This window comes from Rutidosis leptorrhynchoides, chromosome 10, assembly GCF_046630445.1.
Source record: "Rutidosis leptorrhynchoides isolate AG116_Rl617_1_P2 chromosome 10, CSIRO_AGI_Rlap_v1, whole genome shotgun sequence".
NCBI lineage: Eukaryota > Viridiplantae > Streptophyta > Magnoliopsida > Asterales > Asteraceae > Rutidosis > Rutidosis leptorrhynchoides.
The window spans coordinates 123,565,288-123,590,253 of record NC_092342.1 but is presented as its reverse complement, the minus strand read 5'-3'; positions in this window follow the sequence as shown (position 1 = coordinate 123,590,253).

Below are 24,966 nucleotides of genomic sequence, written 5' to 3'. Positions count from 1 at the left end.
CGTAAAATGGGCGATGTGGACCCGTTGATGTAAAACTTGATTTGATGATGAAAATCTCTTAGTTTCATTTATATTGACTTGTGGTAAAAAGGTTTTCGTTTGAAAGTGTCGGGAAGCGGGTTTTCCGCTCGTGTGAGTTGGACCCGTGATCAGTAGCTGGAAGACCATTGGGACGCCGTCCCAATTGCTTGGACGCCGTCCCAGTCGTTTGAGCTGGACGCCGTCCCAAAACTCTGGACGCCGTCCCACCCTTCTGAGCTGGACGCCGTCCAGGATTCTGGACGCCGTCCAGATGCACTGCCTTAAAAAAAAAAATTTGGTACGCGTTTTTGGGTTATGAAGTCGGGTTGTTACAAGTGGTATCAGAGCATGGTCTAAGGGATTTAGGTGACTTGAGATAGGCGCCTAGACTTAGACTTTTTGTGTGCGCGTTTATGCGGGACTTGTAGGACTTAGGGTCTAATCGGGAATTGTTAGTGCTTTGGTTTATGGGAATTAACCTTGTGCTAATTGTTTTGTGTTGTGTTTAGCAATCATCAAGCAGGACAGACGTTGTACTAGCAAGTGAATGCGACGTGCTCGCGTAACAACGAGTAGCTACCGTTGTTACGGGTGCAAATCGTGTTAAACAAGCAATGTACGACGATTGTTGAGCGAGATGGAGTAGTGTGGCATATATGTATATACATATGTAAATTGTCCTTTCGTTTTTGTGGTTTAACCTATTTCGTTTTATAGAATGAAGACGAGAAACGGTCCCGATCATGATAACGGAAGTACAAGCGAGGACGCCGAGTTTTCGGCCAAGGTTGAGGCCGTCTTTAAAAAGTTAAAAGCAGATTTTCTTACGGACGTCCGAAAGGTCTTTCAAGATTCGGTCGATGGGCAGGTGACCGATTTGATAAATGAACGAATGAAGGCCACTATCGAAGAGGCCCTTGACGCTAGAAACATATATCCTCGTGGTGAAGGAGGTGAAGGAAGGCGAGACTTCCACTAGAAGAATTTCAAGGATGCTCAACCCCCGATGTTTAATGGGGTGCGAGATCCCTTGAAAAGTACATGTTGGATCTCCGATATCGAGGGAGCTTTCCGTACCTCAGAATGTCCTCCCGAGAAGAATGCGAGGTATGGCTCTAGCATGCTACGAGAAGAGGCTAAGTTATGGTGGGATGATAAAATCAACTTGTATGGTGAGGAACAATGTATGGGCTTGACGTGGGAAGAATTTAAGAAGGAGTTTTTCAAGGAATACCAAACTTCTTCCGATCTCGATAGAATCCGGGACGAGTTGCACCATTTGCAACAAGGTTCAATGGACTTAGTTACTCTTAAGTCTACCTTCTTGGCAAAGACTCGTTTTTGCCCGGAGTATGTTGGTGATGCTCACAAGCTAATGAAGGATTTCTACCGCACTTTAAATGATGAGTACAAGGGTAAGATTAGTCGGGGTATGGCTAAGTCTTTTGACGAGTTATTTGAATTGGCTCGGGGTTTTGAGCTGGAGGTGCCAAGAAAGAGCGATTTTACTTTTTCAAAGAGGAAGTTTGAGGGTTCAAGTCATTCGAACTTTTCAAATAAGAAGTCCAAGAAAGGCTCCGAAAGCTTTAATAGTGTGAAGAAGGGTGCTTCCGGGGGTTTCGGGCCCACGTGTTATAATTGTAATCAAAGAGGACACATGGCCTGTGATTGCACCAAGGCGTCGACCAAAATCACTTGCTTTAATTGTGGTAAAGCGGGGCATAAGAGGCCGAAATGTCCCGATTTGAATAATGATAATGTTAAACGGTTAGAGAAAGCGGCGGGTACGGCTAGGGGTCGCAACTATTTGATGACCAATGATGAAGCCAAACAATCGCACGAAGTTGTCTCAGGTACTTACATGGTTAATTCTAATCCGGCAAGGATTGTTTTCGATAACGGTGCAAATTTGTCGTTTGTGTCTCCTAAATTTGTGCCTAAACTTAATAGACCGTTAGCTAAGCTAAGTCGTCCGATAGAAGTCGAAATAGCGGACGGCAAGACGGTGCTAGTGGTTGATGTGTGTGAAAATTGTGATGTTGTTTTTGGTGCCGAAACCTTTAAAATTGATCTTATTCCAATGACCTTGGGCGACTTTGATATTGTCGTTGGTATGGATTGGCTCGATCGTTAAAGAGCCGATATTGCATGCCATCATAAGTTTATTCGTGTGAAGACCCTAAGTGGGGGAGAGTTAATTATTCATGGTGATAAGCGAAGGAGACCGGTGCAGATATGCACTTTTGCACGGGCACGTCGTTTTGTTGTTACCGGTGGCATGGCTTTCCTTGCTCATGTTGTTGATACACGCAATGGGCCACCACCTATTCGTGAAATTCCGGTTGTTAGTGAATTCGAAGACGTTTTTCCGGACGAATTACCGGGTGTTCCGGCGGAAAGACAAGTTGAGTTTCGTATTGAGTTGGTTCCGGGAGCTACTCCCATTGCTAAAACTCCTTATCGTTTAGCACCAACGGAAATGCAAGAGTTGTTAAATCAAACCCAAGAGTTGCTCGAGAAGGGTTTTATTCGACCGAGTGCTTCGCCATGGGGCGCTCCGGTGTTATTTGTGAAGAAGAAAGATGGTAGTATGCGTATGTGCATTGATTACCGTGAGTTGAATAAAGTGACGATCAAGAATCGTTATCCATTACCTAGGATTGACGATTTATTTGATCAACTCCAAGGTGTAACGTATTTCTCTAAGATCGACCTACGGTCCGGCTATCACCAAATGCGGGTCCGTGAGGAAGACATAGAGAAAACGGCTTTTCGAACGTTTTACGGGCATTATGAGTTTGTAGTTATGCCCTTTGGTCTTACGAATGCACCGGCGGCATTCATGGATCTTATGAACCGAGTGTGCCAACCTATGTTGGACAAGTCGGTAATAGTGTTCATTGACGACATAATAGTCTACTCGAAAAGTATGAACGAACATGAACATCATTTGCGTGAAGTATTGAAGACGCTACGAAAGGAGAAGTTGTATGCAAAGTTCTCCAAATGTGAATTTTGGCTAAGGGAAGTTCAATTCCTTGGTCATATTGTGAACGAAAACGGTATTCAAGTAGATCCGGGGAAGATCGAAACGGTGAAGAGTTGGGGACGACCGACTACGCCTACGGAAATCCGAAGTTTTCTCGGATTGGCCGGTTATTATCGTCAGTTTATCCAAGATTTTTCTAAGATTGCTTCTCCATTGACGAAGTTGACGAGAAAGAATGCTAGGTTTAATTGGGAGAACGAGCAAGAGATTGATTTTCAATTGTTAAAAGAGAAGTTGTGTCAAGCTCCGGTGTTAGTGTTGCCGGAAGGGGTAGAAGATATGGTGGTTTATTGTGATGCTTCCTTAAATGGTCTCGGGTGTGTTCTAATGCAAAGAGGTAAAGTCATCGCTTATGCCTCTCGACAATTAAAGGAACATGAAACGAGGTATCCGACTCATGATCTTGAGTTGGCGGCGGTAGTGCATGCGTTGAAAATTTGGCGCCATTACTTGTATGGTGTCAAGTGTACGATTTATTCGGATCATAAAAGTTTGAAACATCTCTTTAATCAACGAGATTTGAATTATCGCCAACGTAGGTGGATGGATGTGGTGAAAGACTACGATTGTGAAATACTTTATCATCCGGGTAAGGCGAATGTGGTCGCGGATGCGTTGAGTCGAAAGAGTCAACATCCGGCGATAAAAGTGGGGTCGTTACGTTTGATTATTACCAACGATTTTCTTGAAAAGCTTGGTGAGATTCAAATAGAGGCTTATGTTCACAACAAGCATACGGAGCGAATCGTGGGCCAATCGGAGTTTATTACAATGGGTCCGCGTGGTTTGTTGTCTTTCCAAGGAAGGGTGTGGGTGCCTAAGATGGGTGATTACCGACGAGTGCTACTTGATGAAGCACATAAGTCAAAATATTCCATTCATCCGGGCGCGACGAAAATGTATCTTGACTTGAAGAAAGATTATTGGTGGCCGGGCATGAAGCGTGATGTTGTGAAGTATGTTGAGCAATGCGTCACGTGTTTGCAAGTAAAAGCCGAACACCAAAAGCCGTATGGTAAATTGCAACCGTTAGAAATCCCGAAATGGAAATGGGAGCACATTACCATGGATTTCATTACAAAGTTACCTAAAACGGCGAGAACCCAATTCGATTCGATTTGGGTTATAGTTGACCGATTGACAAAGAGCGCTTTGTTTCTTCCCATTAAAGAAGCGATATCGTCGGAGACCTTGGCTAAGTTGTTTATCAAGGAAGTGGTCTCGCGACATGGGGTTCCTATATCTATCATTTCGGATCGAGATACCCGTTTTACATCTCGGTTTTGGGAAAAGTTTCATGAAGATATGGGTACGCAATTGAAGTTGTGCACGGCGTATCATCCTCAAACGGACGGTCAAACCGAACGTACGAATCAAACTTTGGAAGATATGTTACGGGCGTGCATCATTGACTTTGGTGGTAGTTGGGATGAGCATTTGCCTTTGGTGGAATTCTCGTACAATAATAGTTATCATACTAGTATCGGGATGCCACCTTACGAAATGCTTTATGGGCATAGGTGTCGAACTCCCGTTTGTTGGGGAGAAGTGGGTCAAAGAGAGATCTGGAGTACCGATTTGGTTTTAGAGACCAATAGCAAGATCGATTTGATTCGGGAACATTTGAAGAAGGCTCAATATAGGCAAAAGTCGTATGCCGATAGACGTAGGCGATTGATAGAGTTCCAAGAAGGCGATATGGTGATGCTTAAGGTTTCGCCATGGAAGGGTATTATTCGATTTTGAAAACGGGGAAAGTTAGCTCCTCGGTTTATTGGGTCGTTCAAGGTTTCAGCTCGTGTTGGTGAAGTTGCATATCGATTGGAATTACCCGAAGAGCTTGCGGGGATCCATAATACATTTCATGTTTCCCACCTCCGTAAGTGTCTTGCGGATGATTCCTCATGGACGCCTTTAGACGAGATCGAGCTAAACAACAAGTTAGAATATGTCGAGGAACCGATTGCTATCCTTGACGAGAAGGTGAAAATGTTGAGGAATAAAGAGGTGAGAACTTTCAAGGTTCAATGGCGGCGAAGTAAAGGTTCCGAGTTCACTTGGGAGCCCGAAGATTTCGTGTTAGTTTATCTTCCTGCTTGTCATGCGGCGTGGATTGCGAGGTCGCAATCCGGTTCAAGTGGGGGAGAGTTGTAAGATCCTGTTTTCTTTTGGTTTGGACGCCGTCCAAATATCTGGGACGCCGTCCCATTATGAAGGCCTGGACGCCGTCCAAATATCTGGGACGCCTTCCCATTGTGAAGGCCTGGACGCCGACCAGAAATCTGGACGCCGTCCAGATGATCTGTCGAGCCAGATTTGGGTTTTTAAATATTTTAGATGGGCAATTTGGTAATTTCACATGTATGGACGACTTAAGGGCCTTAGGATCAGTTTGGTGAGCTCATTACTTCATTTCTCAACCACCAAACATCATCCATTCATTCTAGAGAGAGAGGGGGTGGTTAAGTGTGAGAAAGCTTAAATCGGGGAAGAAGAAGCTCATTTCGGGTTAGAACTCGGGAGTTAAAGTTGTTCATCTCCTCCTTAGCTACGTTTTGATAGTTGTGGTAAGCCCTAAATCTAATTTCCTTGTTTTAAATCGTTTATGAGCTAGGGTGTAGGTAGTGATGAACCTTAAAACCCATTTTAGTAGCGTTTTGGGGATGTTGGGCGAGTTCGGGTCATGAAGACCCCAAAATATGATTAACTAGGGTTTTGATATGTTAATGGAAATTATGACCCTTAAATTGGTTAATTAATGACTAGCAAACTTAGATGTTATGCGTATGGGTGTTATTTGGGTATGTGGTGACCCGAATGGGTGTGAAAAACCTAGAATGGATTAATTGGGTCTTTTGATGACCAAAGTCGACTTGCTAGTGTGAAAATGAGATAACCATGTGATTTAATGCGTACTAAGACTATAATTGGCTAATGTTAGGGTTTTTGGAAGAGTTGACCCATTATTAGGGTTAAGGGTGCAAATGGGTCGGAATTGCACCAAGTGTCAAATAACCCTAAGATGTTGTGTGAGTTAGTTGACCAAGTCGATTGTGTGATTTATTATGTGCCTAATGTGATAGGTGCGTTACTTTGAAGGTTTCAAGCTCAGTTAACTCTCACAAGACTTTAAGGTGAGTGGAGTAATTATACGTATGTGTATATGACGTATTTATTTGTGGGTGTTATGGTATGAACCATCGAGCCGGTAGTTCCATAACATGTGTGTGATCGAGTGTGAACCACGAGCCGGTAGCACTATAAACTAAGATGTGAACCACGAGCCGGTAGCATCGAGTGTGAACCACGAGCCGGTAGCACTATAAACTAAGATGTGAACCACGAGCCGGTAGCATCGAGTGTGAACCACGAGCCGGTAGCACTATAAAAGAGTATGACTCAATTGCGTATGGTGTGAACCACGAGCCGGTAGCACCATAGCGTTATGGTTAACCATATTGAGATTGTTGATTGTTTGGCATATTGTTTAAATATATTGTGTTGAGTATATGCTAATGCGGTTTTGTGATAATGTGCGACTTGTTAAGTATTTCGGGTATGATGTTATGCTAATTTGAGTTTCTAGTTCGTACAAGGTATTCGGTAATTGTGATTGCAAATAGATGGGTTATATATATGTATGTATAATTATTGCATTCACTAAGCTTTGCTTACCCTCTCGTTGTTTACTTTTTTTATAGGCTCGGGCATTGACAAGGGTAAGAGCGTTCAATTGGATTAGTGATCTCCCGCTTGTTTTGTTAGGGGATGCTTTTGGGTGTTAGCTTTTGGAGTTCGACCGAGATTGGGTAGTTTAACCCCAAACACCATGCTCTAGTGTCGTTTGGAACTTAAACTTATATTTGGTCGAAACTTTTATTTTAGAACGAAACTCGTAAAATGGGTGATGTGGACCCGTTGATGTAAAACTTGATTTGATGATGAAAATCTCTTAGTTTCATTTATATTGACTTGTGGTAAAAAGGTTTTCGTTTGAAAGTGTCGGGAAGCGGGTTTTCCGCTCGTGTGAGTTGGACCCGTGATCAGTAGCTGGAAGACCATTGGGACGCCGTCCCAATTTCTTAGACGCCGTCCCAGTTGTTTGAGCTGGATGTCGTCCCAAAACTCTGGACGCCGTCCCACCCTTCTGAGCTGGACGCCGTCCAGGATTCTGGACGCCGTCCAGATGCACTGCCTTAAAAAAAAAAAATTTTGGTACGCATTTTTGGGTTATGAAGTCGGATTGTTACATGCCAAGGAGGTTATGGGTAATATTCATGGATATTATTTGCAAGTCAAAGATAGTGTTATCATCTCCGTTACGTCTACGTACTTTTCTACAATATTGAATCTCAATATTGATATGTTGAGATCTACGGTTATTTGGTAATCCGTGTTTCGATCACATTTTGGTGAACGACTTTATATGCTGCCAAGGTGAGTTTCATTGCTCCCTTTTTAATTGCTTTTGCAATATATATTTTTGGGCTGAGAATACATGCAATTTATTTTAAACGCAATGGATACAAGTACATACTTAATTCTACACTGAGTTTGAACCGAAAATCCCTTAGCTTTGGTAACTAGTAACTACCAGTTATAAGAACTGGTGGGCGCGAGTAGTAGTATATGGATCCATTGGGTTTGATATCCCCGTCCGAGCTAGAGCACTAGCCTTTTAACAGACGTATGCTATTTGAGAAGCGTACACGTTGGTTTGCGTGTATTATTAAGATGATTATACAAAGGGTACAAATTATATATACGTTAAGTTTAGTTACCAGGGTGCTCAATTTCGTAGAATATTTTGATAAACGTTTCTGGATGAAACAACTGAAATCTTGTGATCCACCTTTATATACAGATTATGCGCAACATTAAAACTATGAACTCACCAACTTTTGTGTTGACACTTGTTAGCATGTTTATTCTCAGGTTTCCTAGAAGTCTTCCGCTGTTTTCTTAGATGTTAAACAAGCTATGTGCATGGAGTCTTACATGACATATTTTTCAAGGAGACATTGCATTCACCAAATCATCACCATGTATCTTATTTTGACTGCATTGTCAACGAAAATACTGTTGTAAACTATTATTTATGGTGATTGTCTATATGTAGAAATCATCAGATGTCGAAAACCTTTGATTTAAATATTCATTTATGGTGTGCCTTTTCAAAAGAATGCAATGTTTACAAAATGTATCATATAGAGGTCAAATACCTCGCAATGAAATCAATGAATGACGTGTTCGTCCATATGGATTTGGAACGATCGTCACATCAAACATGTGAGAACCATCATTTGGCAACTAGCATGAAATATCTCACAAATTACAAACTAATGGAGCCTATATGGAGACTACCATTTCACGTGAAAGCTTACACACACAAACACAATTTCATTCAACTTTCATGCATCAAATTGATCTCTCTCTTGTTCTATCTTGTTCTCTCTCATTGTTCTAAGGGTTCTTCATCATTTTCTTCATGATCTACATCAATCTAGCTCATAAATCCCAATCTAGATCAACTTACAAAATAAATACTCAAGAACACATCAAGAACACTTTCAAGTTTGTTAACTTACTTCCAATCTTGCAAATCCATTTCAAGTGATCATCCAACCTCACTAAATCTTTGCTATTTACAGTAGGTTATCATCCTAATTCAAGGTAATACTCATATTCAAACTTTAATTCAATTTCTACAACTATAACTATCTTAATTCAAGTAGTAATCTCACTTGAACTTGTTTTTGTGTCATGATTCTACTTCATGAACTTCCAAGCTATCCAAGATCCTTTGAAGCTATATCATTTCTTGCCACTTCCAGTAGGTTTACCTACTATATTTGAGGTAGTAATGATGTTCATAATATCATTCGATTCATATATATATATATATATATATATATATATATATATATATATATATATACATATATAACTATCTTATTCGAAGATTTGAACATGTAATAACTATAACATAGTTTAGTTAATTCTAAACTTTTTCGCAAACAAAGTTAATCCTTCTAACTTAACTTTTAAAATCAACTAAACACATGTTCTATATCTATATGATATGCTAACTTAATGATTTAAAACCTGGAAGCACGAAGAACACCATAAAACCGGACATACGCCGTCGTAGTGAAACCGGGGGCTGTTTTGGGTTAGATAATTAAAAACTATGATAAACTTTGATTTAAAAGTTGTTCTTCTAGGAAAATGATTTTTCTTATGAACATGAAACTATATCCAAAAATTATGGTTAAACTCAAAGTGAAAATATGTTTTTCAAAATGGTCATCAAGACGTCGTTTTTTCGACTGAAATGACTACCTCTACAAAAATGACTTGTAACCTGTATTTTCGACTATAAACCTATACTTTTTCTGTTTAGTTTTATAAAATACAGTTCAATATGAAACCATAGCAAGTTGATTCACTCAAAACGGATTTGAAACGAAGAAGTTATGTGTAAAACAAAATTGGTTAAAAATGGTTAATTTGACTACGGGATGAATTGAAAAAAATCTATACTAACCATATCCTAACTAACTTATATTGTATTATACATGTATTCTAACATATATTATGTAATCTTGATAGACCATAGACACGTATACTATGTTTTGACATATCATATCGATGCCATCTATATAAATTATTTGGTACAACCATAGACACTCTATATGCGGTAATGTTCGAGTTAGCTATACAGGGTTGAGGTTGATTCAAAAATAATATATATACTTTGAGTTGTGATCGAGTCTAAGACTTGTATACACTGGGTCGTGGATTGATTGGAGATAATATATATTGATTTATTTCTGTACTACTAACTGTGGACAACTAATTGTGGACTACGAACGTTGGACTGTTAACTTATCAAACTTAAATCGTTAAAACATAATAAAACATATTGTGAATATATTTCGATCATACTTTGATATATATATATGTATATATTTGTTATAGGTTCGTGAATCGACCAGTGGCCAAGTGTTATTTTCAGACGAAGTGATAATCTGTGAAAGTGAGTTATAGTCCCATTTTTACTATCGAATATTTTTGGGATGAGAATACATGCAGTTTTATAAATGATTTACAAAATAGACACAAGTACTTAAAAATTACATTCTATGATTGAATTATCTTATTGAATATCATCCTTTTGCTTGGTAACCTAAGAATTAGTGAACGCCACTAATTGACGCAAATCCTGAAGATAGATCTATAGGCCTAACGAACTCCATCCAGGTTATGGATGCTTTAGTACTTCAATTTTTATATACAGATGAGTGTACCTATATATTTGGGGATATTCTATATGCATTTGTTAATGTCAGTTACCAGGTGTTCTTCATATGAATGATTTTTATACAGATGAGTGGTCCTGTATTATATTTTTTGCAGATGAGTGTTCCTGCAGTTAATTATGAAAAATGAAATCTTGTGGTCTATTAATATAATTTGATATATAGGTTAAACCTATAACTCACCAACATTTTTGTTGATGTTTAAAGCATGTTTATTCTCAGGTAATTGTTAAGAGCTTTTGCTGTTGCATGCTAAATAAAGACAGGATTGGAGTCTGCATGCTTGTACAATATTGTTTAAAAACTGCATTCGAAGACTTAAGTTGTTGTGTAATATTATTGTAAACTATTATGTAATGGACGTGTGAAAACGCTACATTTTAGATTATCATTATTTGATAATCTTCGTAATATTTTAAACCTTTATCGCAAATATAAAGGTTATGGTTTGTTTTAAAAATCGAATACAGTCTTTGAAAAACGTCTAATATAGAGGTCAAAACCTCGCAACGAAATCAATTAATATGAAACGTTTATAATTATTATGAACGGGACATTTCAGTTGGTATCTGAGCGTTGGTCTTAGAGAACCAGAAATTGCATTAGTGTGTCTTATCGAGTTTGTTAGGATGCATTAGTGAGTCTGGACTTCGACCGTGTTTTCTTTAAAAACGATTGCTTAACACTTTTTGTTGGAAACTACAAATTGTGAACATGTAAATATTATGTGATATACTAATCTCTTAACGTGTTTGATATTGTGTGATAGATGTCTACCTCTAGTACAAATCCCATCGAATCACCGAATAATAATGAAGAGTTGAATATATATTGGGAAGATTCACAAATTCCCGAAGAGGAACCAGAAGAAGAGGAACTGGAAGAAGAAGAGGTTCCGGAAGAGGAAATATTAGGAATCACAGAAAAACGGATAAATAAAAGAAAATTCTCAACCAATGGACCAAAGTTAAAAATGGTCAATGGTGTTTCCGTCGAGGAAGCAAAATATTGGGAAAATCACCAATTTTCTAATGAATCGGATCCCGATGAGGATTCTGATGATGTTATAGAAATTACCCCGGCCCAATTTGAATAAGCAAAAGAAAACAATAAGGGAAAAGGCATCAAAATAGAAAAATCTAATTCCAACCCCGATGAACTTTATATTAACATGAAATATCCCGATGGAAAATACCGTCAACACCCGTATTTCTTAAATTTTACTATAACGTGGGGACATCTAAGCTCCCAGGTTTTTCTAAACCATTTGTGAAAACAACGGCTCGTATTATAGGAACACCATATATCCCTAGGAAATTAGCGAAACGAACCAAGTCCGAAGTGGAAGAAACAAGTGAGTCGGAATGAAGAGTAGTAATCATGTTGTGTAATATATGTATTGTAGTGTGCTTGTACTTCGATGTTATATGTAAAAATTGCTTGTATTGTTTGTTAATTATCTTTTACAAATCTAAGCCTTGTCTATTTTACAGTATAAAACACACAATGGACGTTAAGGATAGACAACCAAAAATTTTAGAACGCCTACCAGAGGATATGATTGATGAAATCTTATCTAGAGTCGGTCAGAATTCATCGGCACAATTATTTACGGCGAAATTAGTTTGTCGAACATTTGAAAGACGTTCCAAGCATGCCTTAGTTTATAAAAGGCTTTCCTTTGAAAGATGGGGTATATCACATTGGGGAAACCTTAAGTTACGCCGTGTTTTCTTTAAGGCATTAAATACTGGAAACCCAGATGCAATTTTACGCTACGGGTTGAGAACCTATTTTGACTCCACATATCCCAACATAGGACATCATTCTTTAGAAAGAGCTTCAAACATGCAACATAAAGAAGCATGTTATGTTTACGGGTTAGTGATGTTCGCTTCTCACCAAATTGAGAAAAAGAACATCGGATTGCAAATGTTAAATAAAACATTCTTACAAGTGACGAATTCAGTGGTTGGGGTGAGAAATAAGGTTTTTAGATTGTTACGGGGCTGTTGGGCATTACGTAACCCTCGTCCTTTTGACGACGTTACAACATGCTGCCTTGCCAACGACCACAATGGTTATTTTCCACAAGACCAAGGATGGAAAATAATACTAGTAAAACCCGAATGCATGACTTGTTTCTGGACTTATGAATTACGTGTCTTTATTGCTTTTGCTGAACGACTTGCGTATTAACTAGAATTGTCTTCACAACTGCCTTCTATCAAAGTTATTGTGTAATATATTTCATGCTATATGTAAAATAGCGGTATTGTAAGTTGTAATATTTTTTTATAATAGTTTGAACGCGAAATATTATTGTAATCAGTTTTTTATATAGAATTGTAGTAGTTGAATTGTATATTAGCTACTAAGTATGAACTTAACGGGTAGGTACTACCAAAATGGAAAATTATAAAATGCTAATATGAAGAAAAAGCTTTTATAAATAAGTTCATATTATGCTACAAAATACTATTGACTACTCTTAATATTCTATATGATTAACTTAATTATTTTGGCTATTTTTGAAGGAAATGGCACCGACTACTCGTCAGAACTTGAACATGAGCGAGGAAGACTTCCGTGTTTTCCTTGCAGCAAACATAGCTGCAGTGCAGGCCGCAATGCAAAATAACAACAATAGCTCTGGATCTAGCAGTGGAACTAATTTCACAAGAAATCGTGTGGGATGTTCCTTTAGAATTCACTGCTTGTAAACCTCTGGAATTCGATGGAACCGAGGGTCCAATCGGATTAAAACGGTGGGCTGAGAAGGTCGAATCGGTGTTTGCCATAAGTAAGTGCACTGAAGAAGACAAAGTAAAGTATGCTACGCATACCTTCACAGGTACTGCATTAACATGGTGGAACACCTATCTCGAGCAGGTGGGACAAGATGCTGCTTACACACTACCGTGGTCAGCATTCAAGCACTTGATGAACGAACAGTACCGTCCCAGAAACGAGGTCAATATGCTCAAAGTAGAGCTTAGAGGATTACGAACGCAAGGTTTTGACATTACCACGTATGAACGATGATTCAGAGAGTTGTGCCTATTGTGTCCAAGAGCGTTCGAAGATGAAGAAGAGAAGATCGACGCATTTGTAAAAGGGTTACCAGAAAGGATTCAAGAAGATGTGAGTTCGCACGAGCCCACCTCCATACAAAAGGCAAGTCGAATGGCTCACAAACTCATAAATCAGATTGAGGGAAGGATTAAAGAACAGGAGGCCGAAGAAGCCAACACGAAACAAGTCAAGATAAAGTAAGAAGAAAACAGTGACAAAAGTCATCAACACAACAACAGTAACAATCACCTCAACAATCATCACAACAATAATCACAAATTCAATCGTACCATTTATCGCAGTAACAAACGCCCCAACAAAAACAATAACCCCTACAACAACCGTTCCAACAACAATTTCAACCGCAACAACAACCCCAACAATAACAACAACAACAACAACAACAACAAGAGGCAGAAAAATCGATGCCTAAGGTGTGAGAAATATCATGCGGATGACTTTTGTAGGGAGTTATGCACCAAATGCAACAGAACGGGTCACAGTGCTACAAAGTGTGAAGTCTACGGACCAGCGAATAACAGAAATAAAGGAACGTATAACGCCGGAACAAGTATTGCCAACGTTACATGTTTCGGATGCAGGAAGAAGGGTCATTACAGAAATACGTGTCCAAACTCGGGGAATAATAATGGTCAAGGCCGAGGAAGAGTCTTCAACATAAATGAGGTTGAAGCACAGGAAGACCCGGAGCTTGTTACGGGTACGTTCCTTATTGATGAAAAACCTGCTTATGTTTTATTTGATTCGGGTGCGGATATAAGCTATATGAGTAGAGATTTTGTGCTAAATTAAGTTTTCCATTGACGCCTTTGGATAATAAATTTTTACTCGAATTAGCAAACGGTAAATTAATTACAGCAGATAAAATATGTCGAAACATAGAAATTAAACTGGTTAGCGAAACGTTTAACATTGATTTGATACCAGTAGAGTTAGGGAGTTTTGATGTGATAATTGGCATGGACTGGTTGAAAGAGGTGAAAGCAGAAATCGTTTGTTACAAAAATGCAATTCGCATTATGCGCGAAAAGAGAAACCCTTAATGGTGTACGGAGAAAAGAGCAACGCGAAGTTAAATCTTATTAGTAACCTGAAGGCGCAAAAACTAATAAGAAAAGGTTGCCATGCCGTTCTAGCACACATCGAGAAAATACAAACCGAAGAGAAGAACATCAATGATGTTCCTGTCGCAAAAGAATTTCCTGATGTATTTCTGAAAGAATTACTGGGACTACCTCCACACCGATCTGTGGAATTTCAAATAGATCTTGTACCAGGAGCTGCACCAATAGCTCGTACTCCATACAGACTCCCACCCATCGAAATGTAGGAATTACAAAGTCAACTACAAGAACTTTTAGAACGTGGTTTCATTCGACCAAGCACATCACCATGGGTAGCTCCTGTCTTGTTTGTCAAAAAGAAGGATGGTACATTCAGGTTGTGTATCGACTACCGAGAGTTGAACAAACTTACTATCAAGAACCGTTACCTACTACCGAGAATCGATGACTTATTTGATTAACTACAAGGCTCGTCGGTTTATTCGAAGATCGATTTACGTTCCGGGTATCATCAAATGCGGGTGAAGGAGAATGATATTCCGGAGACTGCTTTCAGGACGTGTTACGGTCATTACGAGTTTATGGTTATGCCGTTTGGTTTGACTAACGCACCAGCTGTGTTCATGGACCTCATGAACCGAGTGTGTGGACTATACCTTGACAAGTTTGTCATTGTTTTCATCGATGACATACTTATTTACTCAAAGAATGATCAAGAACACGAAGAACATTTGAGAATAGTACTAGAGTTGTTGAGGAAAGAAAAATTGTACGCTAAGTTTTCAAAGTGTGCATTTTGGTTGGAAGAAGTTCAATTCCTCGGTCACATAGTGAACAAAGAAGGTATTCAGGTGGATCCGGCAAAGATTGAAACCGTTGAAAAGTGGGAAACCCCGAAAACTTCGAAACATATACGTCAATTTTTAGGACTGGCTGGTTACTACAGAAGATTCATCCAAGATTTTTTCAAAATAGCAAAACCCTTGACTGTATTAATGCATAAAGGGAAGAAATTTGAATGGAAGGATGAACAAGAGAAAGCGTTTCAATTGTTAAAGAAAAAGCTAACTACGGCACCTATATTATCATTGCCTGAAGGGAATGATGATTTTGTGATTTATTGTGACGCTTCGAAGCAAGGTCTTGGTTGTTTATTAATGCAACGGACGAAGGTAATTGCTTATGCGTCCAGGCAATTGAAGATTTACGAGAAAAATTATACGACTCACAATTTGGAATTGGGCGCTGTTGTTTTTGCATTAAAGACTTGGAGGCACTACTTATATTGGGTCAAAAGTATCATATATACCGACCACAAAAGTCTCCAACATATATTTGATCAGAAATAACTGAACATGAGGCAGCGTAGGTGGATTGAATTGTTGAATGATTACGACTTTGAGATTCGTTACCACCCGGGGAAGGCGAACGTGGTAGCCGACACTTTAAGTAGAAAGGACAGAGAACCTATACGGGTAAAAGCTATGAATATAATTATTCGTACTAACCTCACTACTCAAATAAAGGAGGCACAACAGGGAGTTTTAAAAGAAGGAAATTTGAAGAATGAAATACCCAAAGGATCGGAGAAACATCTTAATATTAGAGAAGACGGAACCCGGTATAGGGCTGAAAGAATCTGGGTACCAAAGTTTGGAGATGTAAGAGAAATGGTACTTAAGGAAGCCCATAAAACCAGATGCTCAATACATCCCGGAGCGGGAAAGATGTACAAAGATCTCAAGTGACACTTTTGGTGGCCGGGTATGAAAGCCGATATCGCTAAATACGTAGGGGAATGTTTGACGTGTTCTAAGGTCAAAGCTAAACATCAGAAACCATCATGTCTACTTCAACAACCCGAGATCCTGGAATGGAAATGGGAAAACATTACCATAGTTTTCATTACTAAATTGCCAAGGACTTCAAGTGGTTATGATACTATTTGGGTAATAGTCGATCGTCTCACCAAGTCAGCACACTTTCTGCCAATGAGAGAAGATGATAAAATGGAGAAGTTGGCGCAATTATATTTGAAGGAAGTTGTCTCCAGACATGGAATACCAATCTCTATTATCTCTGATAGGGATGGCAGATTTGTTTCAAGGTTTTGGCAAACATTGCAACAAGCATTGGGGACTCGTCTAGACATGAGTACGGCCTATCACCCACAAACTGATGGGCAGAGTGAAAGGACGATACAAACACTTGAAGATATGCTACGAGCATGTGTTATTGATTTTGGAAACAGTTGGTATCGACATCTACCGTTAGCAGAGTTTTCCTACAACAACAGTTACCACTTGAGTATTGAGATGACACCATTTGAGGCACTTTATGGTAGAAAGTGCAAGTCTCCGATTTGTTGGAGCGAGGTGGGGGATAGACAAATTATAGGTCCAGAGATAATCCAAGAAACTACCGAGAAAATCATTCAAATTCAACAACGGTTGAAAACCGCCCAAAGTCGACAAAAGAGCTACGCGGACATTAAGAGAAAAGATATGGAATTTAAAATTAGAGAGATGGTCATGCTTAAGGTTTCACCTTGGAAGGGCGTTGTTCGATTTGGTAAACGGGGGAAACTAAACCCAAGTTACATTGGGCCATTCAAGATTATAGATCGTGTCGGACCAGTAGCTTACCGACTTGACTTACCTCAACAACTCGCCAGTGTACATAATACTTTTCATGTCTCGAATCTAAAGAAATGTTTTCCTAAAGAAGATCTCACCATTCCATTAGATGAGATTACAATTAACGAAAAACTTCAATTCATCGAAGAACCTGTCGAAATAATGGATCGTGAGGTTAAAAGATTTAAGAAAAATAAAATACCAATTGTTAAGGTTCGATGGAATGCTCGTAGAGGATCCGAGTTCACCTGGAAACGTGAAGATCAGATGAAGAAAAAATACCCGCACCTATTTCCAGAAGATGCGTCAACACCTCCAACAGCTTGAAATTTTGGGACGAAATTTATTTAACGGGTAGGTACTGTAGTGACCCGAACTTTTCCATGTTTACATATATTAAATGAAATTGATATTTACATGACTAAATGTTTCCAACATGTTAAGCAATCAAACTTGTTAAGACTTGATTAATTGAAATAGGTTTCATATAGACAATTGACCACCCAAGTTGACCGACGATTCACGAATATTAAAAACTTGTAAAAATTACATGATGATATACATATGGATATGTATATGGTTAACATGAAATTATGATAAGTAAGTATATCACTAAGTATATTAACAATGAGTGATATACATAAAAATGAGATTATTGAATTAAGAAACTCGAAACGATATAGATAACGATTATCGTTATAACAACGTCTTACTAAATACATATGAATCATATTAAGATATTGATACATTATGTTTAACATGATAAAATGATAATTAAGTATATCATTAAGTGTATTAACAATGAACTACATATGTAAAAAAAAAAAAAAACAAGACTATTAACTTAAGGATTTCGAAACAAGTTATATATACATATATATATATATTAAAACGTTATTACAACAATAATCTCATGATAATATATTCATACACCATGTTATCATGATAATATGATAAGATATATTCATACACCATGTTATCATGATAATATGATAATTTAAAATCTCATTAGATATAATAAAAAATTAATTAACTACATTAAATGAGATCGTTAACTTAAAGGTTTCAAAACAACACTTACATGTAACGACTAACGATAACTTAACGACTCAGTTAAAATGTATATACATGTAGTATATTAAGATGTATTAATACACTTTTGAAAGCCTTAAGGACACATATCAAAGTACTTCTACTTAACAAAAATGCTTACAGTTTCATTCTTATTCATTTTCATCAACAATTCTACTCGTATGCAACCGTATTCGTACTCGTACAATACCTAGCTCCTAAATGTACATACTATTGGTATATACATGTCATAACCCGACCTTAACCATAAGGACGAATACAATAACATATGATTTCATCGCGAGGTATTGACCTCTATATGCGACATTTTTCAAAAACTGCATTCGTTTTTACAATACAAACCATAGCTTTTATTACAAATACAAGGTTTAAACAACTTAATAATGATTATCGTTTAGCGATAATCTTAGACTTACAAACTTTGCATGTGATAATAACAATACGACCTCCAACATATTTTACATTACAAATCCTCCGATATGCAGTTTTATTTTTGACACAAATATGCATACTCAAGATCTTGCTTAAATTCAACATGTTGCAGCGGAAGCTTTTAGTTATCACCTGAGAATAAACAAGCTTAAAACGTCAACATAAAGTTGGTGAGATATAGGTTTAATGCCGGCAGCGTTATAAATATAGACCACAAGATTTCATATATAAACGTTTTAATAAAAATATTCTAAGTTGTTGAGCACTTGATAACCATACTTAACATTTAATCAACGTCGCATATTCCCTTTATTATGAAATCTTACTACACTGTACCAAGTGTAGTTACCGAAATGAAGTACTGTGCAACCGTTGAATACTGGTCGTCCAGTCCGGTTGGGGTTGTCAGGCCCGATAGATCTATCAACAGGATTCGCGTTTACAATACCTCATGTAAATAATAGTTACCAAGTTACAGGGAAGTATGCCAGTGGTACAACTCAACGTAGAATATATATTTTTAATCACTTGTGTCCATAACGTAAATCATAAAATGCATGTATTCTCATCCCGAAATATTTAGAGTTTAAAAGTGGGACTATATACTCACCTTTTCCTTGAAGGTATTTAACTCGACTTGGTCTCCGATAGATATCACGAACCTAACCATATATATAATATATCAACATATTTTCTTTTCAAGTAATCGTTACATATATATATATATATATATATATATATATATATATATATATATATATATATATATATATATATATATATATATATATATATATATATATATATATATATATATACTTATAATACTTTTAATATTTTCTTAGTCCGTAGTTAGCAGTCTGTTGTTAATGGTCCACAATTAGTTGCTCAATAAAATAAATAAAGACCCCATCGTATTCGTATTGATCAGAATTAATCTCGACACATGGTACCATGTTGTCAAATGACGTGTTGCGTACATAAAGTACCGTGTTGTCAGATGACGTGTTGCGTACAATCATGAGGTCTTATGATTAATCTTCTCGTGTTGTTTACGGGTGGTCCTGGAATATATAAAATCAAATCATAAGTAAATATATATTAAATATTATGTTAATTAACCAAGATATGATTAATCCAATTTTGTCATAATATGATATATTACAGGTTTTGAAGTGTTTTAAAAATCAAATTAGAAGGATCTATTTAGTTTGTGAACATGTTTGAAATCATTCAAACTATGTTCTTGTTGTTAAAAATTTTATAACACAAAATAAGATAGCTATATAAATATGAATCGAATAAGATTATGAATAAGGTTACTACCTCAAGTTACTTGGATAAAGCTACTGGAAAAGATAGAAAATAATCTTGATCAAACTTTCTTATGATTATTATAGGTTGTTCATGAAGCTAGTTCTTCATGAGTATTTGCTGAGATTGTGAAGAACACTTAGAGTTCCTAAGAGTGTGTTTTTTTTTTTGGTTAGAGAAAGATGGTTGTAAGAATGAAATGAAAAACCAAGGTGATGGTGATACTTATAGGACAGTCTGGTTGTTGAGGGAACAAGGACAAATTATTGTGTTGAATTTTTGAGTAATAATGTATGCTAGCTTACAAATAAGATTCCCTCTTATCTAGGGCAGATCTAAAGCTGATAAGGATATTGATTTGATTTGTATTTACCAATAGTAAATATGTATGGATGATGGGTATGATACGGTAAAAGAAGCTCAAAATCGGGCTTTTATTTTGGGTCCAACCGGGCCAAAAATAAAATTTTAAGACATTTTTAATAAAGCAATGTTAGCCCAAAAAAAAAATTTCAAACCTTGGACCCCAGCCAAGGGCTCTGCCCCTTGGACCCCGCCAGGGGTTGCCACCCCTTGGACCCTGCTTATCGGGGGCGCTGCCCCCGAACCCCCGTCATAATCAAGATAAGTCCAAACAAGTGTGCACTCCACACTTCCCCAAACTTGTTCGATATTTATCAAGATTATTTTGGTTACAACTTAATCCCATTACACTTAAATCATATTGGTGATATAAATCTCAACACATTATAGATTGTAAGTATATATGTCAAAGAACGTTACATATAGTTATCGTTTTGAAAACTTAAGTTAGTGGTCTCAAAGTATACTTATAACTCATTGTTGTTAGTTCACAATGAAATGTTAAACCATCCTTAAATCATGTTAAATATGTATAGATATGTACATATACATAATCGTATAATTATCGTGTGTTATATAGTTCGTGATATCATCGGTCAAATTGGACGGTCAAACGTTGTGTAAAACTCTTTTCAAAAATATAAGTCTCAATAGTTTGGATTGCTTATCATGTTGGTGAGGTTTAATTTATGTAAATATTAATCTCATAAGTATAGAACGATCGGAAAATTTTGGGTCGTTACAATACACTTCAATGATTAGCTCTTAGTAGCCCTTAATGAGTCATCAAACATGTGGGAACCATCATTTGGCAACTAGCATGAAATATCTCACAAAATTACAAACTAATGGAGCCTATATGGAGACTACCATTTCACGTGAAAGCTTACACACACAAACACAATTTCATTTAACTTTTATGCATCAAATTGATCTCTCTCATTTTCTCTCTTGTTCTCTCTCATTGTTCTAAGTGTTCTTCATCATTTTCTTCATGATCTACATCAATCTAGCTCATAAATCCTAACCTAGATCAACTTACAAAACAACTACTCAAGAACACATCAAGAACACTTTCAAGTTTGTTAACTTACTTCCAATCTTGCAAATCCATTTCAAGTGATCATCCAACCTCACTAAATCTTTGCTATTTACAGTAGGTTATCATCCTAATTCAAGGTAATACTCATATTCAAAGTTTGATTCAATTTCTACAACTATAACTATCTTAATTCAAGTAGTAATCTTACTTGAACTTGTTTTTGTGTCATGATTCTACTTCAAGAACTTCCAAGCCATCCAAGATCCTTTGAAGCTAGATCATTTCTTGTCACTTCCAGTAGGTTTACCTACTATATTTGAGGTAGTAATGATGTTCATAACATCATTCAATTCATATATATATATATATATATATATATATATATATATATATATATATATATATATATATATATATATATATAACTATCTTATTCGAAGATTTGAAGATGTAATCACTAGAACATAGTTTAGTTAATTCTAAACTTGTTCGCTAATAAAGTTAATCCTTCTAACTTAACTTTTAAAATCAACTAAACACATGTTCTATATCTATATGATATTGTAACAACCCAAACCAAACCACGAACAACCAGCGTAAAAATAACAAAAAAAAAAAATTTGCTGGAACAGCATGTTGCGCGGCGCGCCAGAAGGCCGCGCGGCGCGCCATTCTGGTCTGTCCAAAAAGTCTTGAAATGCTAAAAAGATTGGCTACTTCCCGACATAATTAGGCAAAACGCTTTTAACAACATATTCAAATATGTAAAACTAACACATTCCATTAATAAAAATGAGTTTTACGTAGCGGGGCCCACATCGGTCGTTTTACGAGTACAATTCAAAATATGAGTTTCGACCATCAAAAGTTTAAGTACCAAACTATACTACGAGCATGGTGTTTGGGATTAAACTACCCAAGTCTCGGTCAATACTCCAAAAGCTAAATAGCCCAAAAGCATTCTCTAGCAACGACGGGATCTCTAATCCAAGATGATGCCCTTACCCTTGTCCAAAACCGAACCTATAAAAAAAGGGTAAACAACGAGAGGGTAAGCAAAGCTTAGTGAATGCAATAATTATACACATACATATATAATATACCTACTTGCAAATCACTTACTCAAACACAGCATACATGCTAGCAACACAATTAGCTTATAATCTCGAATACAAGCTAGAAATCTCCAATACCACAAGCTAGCATAGCAACGCATATATTATAATTCGAATAATATATTATGCTTACACTTACAACACAAATAACCATGGTTAACCAATCGTACAAGGGAATGGCGCTCGCGAAAACGCCATCGGTGTTCATAACATCCGTTAGGGTACTTAACACCTTGTATCACTAACCCCTAGGGTGGCACCTTAACACCTCGGCACTTCACCCCGAGTGGCATCTTAACACCTCGATGCTTCACTCATTATTTTACGGAGTGGTGTCTTAACACCTCGACACTACACCCCTAGGTGGCATCTTAACACCTCGATGATACACCCGAGTGGCATCTTAACACCTCGATGCTACACTCTTCACGTGAAACGTGGTATCTTAACACCTCGACACTTCACATTTCAAGCTACAACAAATAGACACATCATATACCTATGCATATAATTATTCCACTCACCTCAAAACTCTTGTGGAAAGTTACCCGAGCTTGCAAGACCTCAATGTAACGCACCTATCATATTATACATATTATCAAACGCAAACTCAAGTTGGTCAACCGATCCTTTCACCATTCCAAAACCATTATGACCCAAGGTGCAATTTTGACCCATTTAAACCCTTAACCCTAATTTTGGGTCAACACACACCAAAACCCTAATCATTAACCAAGATGGGTTTAAAACACTATTAAATCACAAAGTTAACTCATTTTCACACATGCAAGGCCACTTAGGTCATTAAAGACCCATTTGACCCATTTCAAGGTCAACACACCCATTTGGGTCATCCATACCCAATTAACACCCATTTACATATCATTAAAGTGTTCTAGTACTTTAACTAACCAATTTAAGCTTATAAACATAATTTAATACTTGAAAACCCTAATTAGTCATCTTTGAGTCTACAAGACCCAAATTCACCCAAAACCCCCAAATTTACTAGCAATTGGGTTTTGTGTGCACCACTAACCCAAACCCTAACTCTCCATGAAATTAAAGTAAGAATTTAGGTTTTAGAACTTACCAACACAATCACTACGTAGCTAGCGACTAGATGAACGACTTTAACACACGCACTTAGACCCGATTCAACCTCCTTCTTCCTTTAATGGAGCATTCTCACTCTTGAAGTGCACTCTCTCTCTCTAAAATTGAAGTGGAGAAGATTTGGTGGTTGTGAATGGAGTAATGTGTAGTGACCTGAACTTTTCCATGTTTATATATATTAATTGAGATTGATATTTACATGATTAAATGTTTCCAACATGTTAAGCAATCAAACTTGTTAAGACTTGATTAATTGAAATATGTTTCATATAGACAATTGACCACCCAAGTTGACCGGCGATTCACGAATGTTAAAACTTGTAAAAATGACATGACGATATATATATGGATATACATATGGTTAACATGAGATTATGATAAGTAAGTATCTCCATAAGTATATTAACAATGAGTTATATACATATAAACAAGACTACTAACTTAAGGATTTCGAAACGAGACATATATGTAACGATTATCGTTGTAACGACATTTAAATGTATATATATCATATTAAGATATATTAATATATCATAATATCATGATAATATAATAATTTAACATCTCATTAGATATAATAAACAATGGGTTAACAACATTAATTGAGATCGTTAACTTAAAGGTTTCAAAACAACACTTACATGTAACGACTAACGATGACTTAACGACTCAGTTAAAATGTATATACATGTAGTGTATTTAGATGTATTAAAATACTTTTGGAAGACTTCAAGACATATATCAAAACACTCATACTTAACAAAAATGGTTACAGTTACTTTCCCATTCTTTTCTTTCATCAAGAATTCTAGTCGTATTCTTACCCGTATTATACACAGCTTCAAAACGTACTTACTATGGGTATATACCAATAGGAACTAGCATGGGATTCCACTCTTGATTATGTCATGTATGACTAATCAATTTTAACTTCTACCATGAGCTAGTCAACTAACTAGAACTCCTTTTAACCCCACTCACCACTCACCAATTACCACTCATCATTCACTCCATTTCACTTCCAATTCTCTTTCTAATTCTCTCTCAACACACACACACACTATTATGAACGTATTTTTCCAGTAGTTAATCATCATCTTCATCAAAAATCACTTCAAGAATCAAGCTATAATCATCATAGGAAGAACACTTCAAAAATCCCTTCAAGTTTACTAATTTACTTCCAAGCTTTCTAATCCATTTCAAGTAATCATCTAAGATCAAGAAACCTTTGTTATATACAGTAGGTTATCTTTATTATTCAAGGTAATATTCATATTCAAACTTTGATTCAATTTCTATAA